Source organism: Martes martes (genome assembly GCF_963455335.1).
Source record: "Martes martes genome assembly, chromosome: 1".
Lineage (NCBI taxonomy): Eukaryota > Metazoa > Chordata > Mammalia > Carnivora > Mustelidae > Martes > Martes martes.
The window spans coordinates 183,044,469-183,051,107 of NC_137888.1; the positions used below are offsets into that span (position 1 = coordinate 183,044,469).

Below are 6,639 nucleotides of genomic sequence, written 5' to 3' on the forward strand. Positions count from 1 at the left end.
CCTGCCTCTCTGCCTACTTGTGATCTCTCTCTCTCTGTGAAATAAATAAAGAAAATCTTTTAAAAATAAATAAATAAATATAAATAAAAATGGGAATAGGACCTGCATACAAATTTTTCCAAAGAAGACATACGGTCAGCCGACAGATACATGAAAAGATGCTCAATGCCACTAATCATGAGGGAAATGCAGATGAAAACCACAATGAGATATCAGCTCACACCTGTCAGAATGGCTAAATATCAAAAAGACAAATAACATTTTTGTGAAGAGACAAAGACTGAGCGGTGCCTCCACGTGGTTGACCTCGAACAGCAGCTGGCTTCTCCACAGAACCCGAGAGTAGGAGATTCAGAATCCAATCTCTTCTCTCTTTTCCCTTCCCCCTCCTGGTTACAAATCACTTGAAATATATAAGTTAGTGGAACTTTGCTTGAGTTTTTCAGCTTTGACATCAAAGAAAATGACCAGCAATGTTACCAACAAGACAGATCCTCTCTCCAAGAATTCCTGTGTATTCACTGGGTTTCTCAATCCTCTCGTGGTCACAAAATCTGTGGTCTTCTCGAAACATGGCAAAATTGTGGGTTGCTCTGTTCGTAAGGGCTTTGACTTTGTTCAGTATGTTAATGAGAGAAATGCCCGGGCTGCTGCGGCAGGAGAGGATGGCAGAATGATTGCTGGCCAGGTTTTAGATATTAATCTGGCTTCAGAGCCAAAGGTGAACCGAGGAAAAGCAGGTGTGAAGTGATCTGCAGCAGAGAGGCACGGGTCAGTACCAGAACACCCTTCTCTGTCCCCTCTACTCAGCTCCTCTTATGACTTGGACGATGACTTTCAACGAGGTTATTATGACAAGATGTATAGTTACCCAGCACGTGTTCCTCCTCCTCCCCCTCCCCCTCCCTTTCCCCCTCCCCCTCCTCTTCCTTCTGCTTGGGCTGTAGTTCCTTCAAGATGCCAGCGTGTATTAGGAAACACCTCACGAAGGTGCAAAAGTGGCTTCAATTCTAAGCGTGGACAGCAAGGATCTTCTTCCAAGTCTGGAAAGTTGAAAGGTGATGACCTTCTAGACCATTAAGAAGGAGGTGACCCAGATAAAACAAAAAGTGGGTTCTCTACTGGAAAGCCTGGGAAAAAAAAGGGAGAAAGAACAGAGCAAACAAGGAGAGATGAATGGCCAGTCAGAAGAGGAGCAGAGCAGCAGCTCCCCGAAAAAAGAGGAGAGCGACGTGAAGACGGAGTCTGGGGGCAGGTACAGATGACTCTGCTGAGGAGGGCGACCTGCTGGATGGTGGTGATAATGAAGATGGGGGGTGGCCAGCTGGAGTTGATCAAGGATGATGAGAAAGAGGCTGAGGAGGGAGAGGATGACAGAGACAGCGCCAATGGTGAGGATGACTCCTAAGCACATAGTGGGGTTTAGAAATCTTGTCCCATTATTTCTTTACCTCGGTGCTTGTCTAAGATCAAAATATTCACCAGATCCTCTCCCCTAGTGTCTTCTTCAGCACATGCTCACTGTTTGCCCCATCCGTGTCCTTCCCATGTTCATTAATTCATATTGCCCCGTGCCTAGTCCCATTTTTGGTTCCTTTGACACTCCTAGTAGTTATATTAAGTCTTATTTGATACCTCTTTATGACTTACCAACAAAAAGGATGTGTGGTTTTTATCTGCTGTCTCCAAAATAATCTCTCGTTATGCAGGGAGTACAGTTCTTTCCATTCATACATGAGCTCAGTAGTTGCTTCCCTAACTGCAGAGGCAATCGCATTAGTTGAGTAGCACCTGAGAGCAGCTTTGAGTTAGAGGTATGTGTGTTATACCCCGCATAAGAGTGCTATGTGGGGCTGGTCAACACAAGTGTAACAATGTACTTTTGTGAATGAGAGTTGGCATGTGAAAGGCGTCCTCTAGAAAAATAATTAGTGTAATAGTCTTAAGATTTGTTTTCTAAAGTTGATACTGTGGGTTATTTTTATGAACAGCCTGATGTTTGGGATCCTTTTTTCTCAAAATAAAAAGTCCTTATTAAACCAGGAATTTGGAGGGGGAAAAGGACAAATAACAAGTATTGGTGAAGATGTGGAGAAAAGGGAACCCTTATGCATTGTTGGGAATGTAAATTGGTCTAACCACTGTGGAAAACAGTATAAAGTTTCCTCAAAAAGTTAAAAATAGAAACATCTTATGATCCAGTAATTCCACTATAGGGTATTTTCCTAAAAAAATTGAAACACTAACTCAAAAAGATATATGTACTCCTATGTTTATTGTAGCATTATTTACAATGGGCAAGATATGGAAGGAACTTAAGTGTACACAGATAGAGGAATGGATAAGGAAGATGTGAGATATATATATATATAGCTAAAGCTATGTACAATCACTTAGCCATAAAAAGAGGCTGAGAATTTGCCATTTGCAACAACATGGATGGACCTAGAGAGTATTATGCTAAGTGAGATAAGTCAGACTGAGAAAGAAAAACACCATATGATTTCACCCAATGTACAATCTAAAACAAAACAAAACAAATGAACAAACAAACAAAAGGCAGAATCAGACCTATAAATGCAAATAACAAACTGATGGTTGCCAGAGGGGAGAAGTAGGGGAGAATGGGCAAGATGACTAAAAGGGAGTGGGAGATACAGGCTTTCAGTTATTGAGTAAGGAAAACACAGGAATAAAAGGCACAGCATAGGGAGTATAGTCAATGATATTGTAATAGTGTTGTGTGGTAACAGATGGTAGTAGCTATACTTGTGATGAGCACAGAATAGCATATAGAGAAGTTGAATCACTGCATCGTTCACTTGAAACTAATGTAACGGTGTATCAGCTATACTCAAAAAAAAAAAAAAAATTAAAGAAAAAAACTGGAAATAAACTATTTTCATCTGTACAGAACAAAAGCTACAAAGTAACCTCTGCCCCTCCAGAGTTTAAAAAAAAAAAAAAATAGCCCAGTGAATAGAAAATCAAGCCCAACAGGTCACTGAAGGAACATGTAGTAATCCTTTTGCTCATTTCTAAGTTTCAGGTATTTTTTGACAAAGACCTTGTCCAGATGAGAAAGCCTGAGGTTTGGAGAGGTTCCGTAACTGGCTCAAAGTCACAGGGCTCTTTGGTGTTAAGACTCAAGTAAGAACTAGTGATTCTGGACCCTGAAGTCTCCGTGAAAGAATAGTGGCCAGAGTCTTACTTTGCCTCACCACATCTTTTTCCACACATCAGGTATAATTGGTGCCTGTCTCCTGCAGACAATCCACAGAGAGAGCATCTTCTATTTCTCTCTGTCTGTAGGCATGTGTGGCCCACTCAGGAGGGTGGCTGGAAAGACCTGAAATTTCGTATCCCTGGAATGACCCTCAGGCAATGACAGAGAAGTATTAATGGATAACTAGGATTCATACCAAACTTTCCTGTCCTTAATGAGATATTTCTGAGAGATCAGAGAGTCTCCAGCAAGAATGAGGTCAGGTTGCCCTCAGTAGTAGCCTGATCATTAACATATGCTCCATTGGCATTCATCCCTCCCCTTTCTTACTCCCCAGTCCTTCCCCATGTGTCCTGGGATTACCTCCCAAATAGGTTACTTGCAGCCAAACCCTGGCTCAGGATTTACTTTAGGAAGAACCTAAAAACCAAGACAAAGAAGGAGCCTGGTTTTAGAAATAATTCAACATTGCAGATACACTCATCAAAACATCCTTTGTCTATAATGGTTTGCATGAAATGCAAACTTTATAATCAGATAAGAAAATGACAGATGTTGCAGAGAATACAATTCATCAGGAAAGATTCCTTTTAATAAATCATTTGTCATCAAATTACATAGTTTTCCTTATGAGGGTTTTAGAGCCAGAATTACAAGTCTGTGTGTACATATGTGTGTGTGTCCTCAAATCTTTTAATCCTGCATTGATATTCAAAATAGATTGTAGAAATTTAATTAGCCTTTGATGATTGTACATTGCCCTCACATTTTAAAAACAAATACTTTAGAATTTTAATACAAAAGATAGTAAAATCACAATTTCAAAGACAACATGAAATATCTTGTGAATACCTTAATACAAGAAGCTTCAGAAATAGACATAAATAGCCCTGAGATCATAAAGGGAGTAGAAAGCAGAGATGAAAAAAGTACTTAATTACTGAAATGCACAATTACACTCTCAGAAGTAGATCTTCAAGCAAAATATTGATAATGATGAATGATACTGTATTAGTACCAGCTAAGAATCTGGGAGTTCCCCAAATGTCTCATGTGAGAATTGGTTGTCTTGTCTTTGCAAATTCACTCAACCTCATTGAAGTGCATCATATATGTCTAATATGCAGTCCTTCCCCAACATCAGTTACTGTCCAATGATAAATATTGAAACAAATTAGGAAGTATATGTTCATTTGTTTGGATGTATATGTACGCAAATTGTAATGTGTGTGTATATCCTAATTATAAAATACATCCATTTTAGAAAGCACATAAACATCTAGAAAAAGACGAGCGACCCCATAAATATACTCCAGAAGTTAATCTTTCAGCATATATAAGCTATATTTATTATGTTTTTAACCCACTGAGCCACCCAAGCACCCCACGCCATATTTATTATGTTTTTAAATAAAACACATTTATATATGTAAATGCACATACCGAACAGAATTTGGCTCAAAATGTATTAACTATTTGATATCCTGAGTTTTTTACTTATGAGTATTTTTCTGTGTCATAAAATATTTATTGAAATAATCTATTGACTTCTATCTCAGTACATTTTTATCCCATAATTTATTAAATTTCTATCATTAGACATTTATGCTGTTTGCAAATATTTGCCATTATAAATAAGGCTGCAATTAACATCTTTATTTATTGCCTTTGTCTCTTGATTAGTCTCTTGTAAGCAGTTACTACAAGTGGAATTTTCTGAGACATGATGATGACACATTACTAAATTATATATTATATATTATATATAAATTATAATTATATATTATATATTCTTGTAATATGTAACAATTATTATTTAATCACATCCTTAACTTTGTATATTGACATTTAAAAAATTTTTTTGCATTGATACATGAAGAGTCTCTCAATTCTTAAAGTTAGATAAATTTGCTTATTACTGAATCTTTATTTATGTCATTTTACCCCCTTCTCGTTATAATTTTAAGATTTCTATATATTTTCACAGTATCATTTCTTTGTCTTCATTTAAGAAGTATTACTTTAGCATTTACTTATACTAATCTTTATGGTAGGCCCAGGAGATAGGGTATTGAACAAAATGGTAGTATCTTCTTTTCTCATAAAACTTACAGTCTGTGGGAGGTGGACAGTTGAACAGATGGGTTTAGAGGAGGAGCACAAGGTGTTAAGGAAACTTAAAGGATTAGCTCTGCAGAAGAGTAAATATAGCAGACCTTACAATGATCATCCTTAAAACTCCTGCTTACCAAGTTGGCCCTTGGATTTCATGAGTTCCAAACATTCTCTGATAAGAATGGCTTAATGTACCTGAACCACTTGTACACAGAATGTGATGTATGCTGAACACTTGCTTTCCTCCTGGGAGTCTGAAACCTTGGCACATGCCAGGCAAAGGCTGTCCATATGAGCAGCCCCCAGGAAAAATTCTGGGTACTTAGTCTCTAATAAGCTTCCCTGGTAGGTTACAGTTCACATGGATTGTCATAACTTTTTGGAGGGAGAGTTCAGCATGTCCTATGTGACTCCACTGAGAGAAGACCCTTGAAAGACCTTGTTTCCTCTAGACTTCACCCTAGGAAACTCTTGCTTTTGTTAATTTTGATTTCTGACTGTTCGCTGTAATAAATCTTAGCTGTGCAAAGCATATAACCTTGGAGTCCTCTTGGAGACCATGGACATAACCACCTGAAAAGTAACACTGCTTCACCTCCTCCTTGCAAAACCTAAAACCAGGACCTGAAAGGATCACACCATCTCAAGCAACTTAACCATGTCTCAAAACAAAGCTGAAGAATAATTTTACAGGGGGAAAAATAAGATTTAGCACCCAACTAGCTGAAATTCCTAATGTCTGGTGTCCAATCAAAACATACCAAGCTCACAAAAAAAAGGAGGAGAATGTAACCCATAATGATGAGAAAAATCATTCAAAACTCATCTAGAAGTGACACAAGTGATATGCTAATAGACAAGGACAATAGAGTAGTTATTTAACCAGTCCATATATACAAGAGGGTGGAGGAAAGATTGAATGTATTAAGTAGAGACTTATTTAAAAATTTTTAAATTAAAATTTAATATAAAATTAAAAATTAAAATTAAATTATAAATTAAATTATAAATTAAAAAATTAAAAATAAAAAAGGACCCAAACCAAACTACTAGAGATAAAAACTATAATGTCTGAGATGAAAAATACATGTGATAGGAAAATAATTACAGATTGGACATTGCAGAGGAAGAGATTAGTGAATTTGAAGACACAGAAATAGAAACTACCCAAAACAAATTAGAGAGAGAAACAGCTTTAAAAACTGAAAGAAGTATCAGAACTGTAGGAAATTTCAATCAACCAAAATATGTGTAAACAGAGTCCCCAAAAGGAGAGGATAGGAAGGATGAGACAGAAA

At 37.3% G+C, this 6,639-nt stretch overlaps 1 pseudogene across 1 annotated transcript; it reads left to right on the plus strand.

The window, feature by feature from the left end:
- The first annotated feature begins 460 nt into the window (after positions 1–460).
- LOC308349319 (heterogeneous nuclear ribonucleoprotein C-like) lies at positions 461–1,408 on the plus strand (annotated as a pseudogene). Its single transcript has one exon. The product of its transcript is annotated as a heterogeneous nuclear ribonucleoprotein C-like (transcript).
- The last annotated feature ends 5,231 nt before the right edge of the window (positions 1,409–6,639 follow it).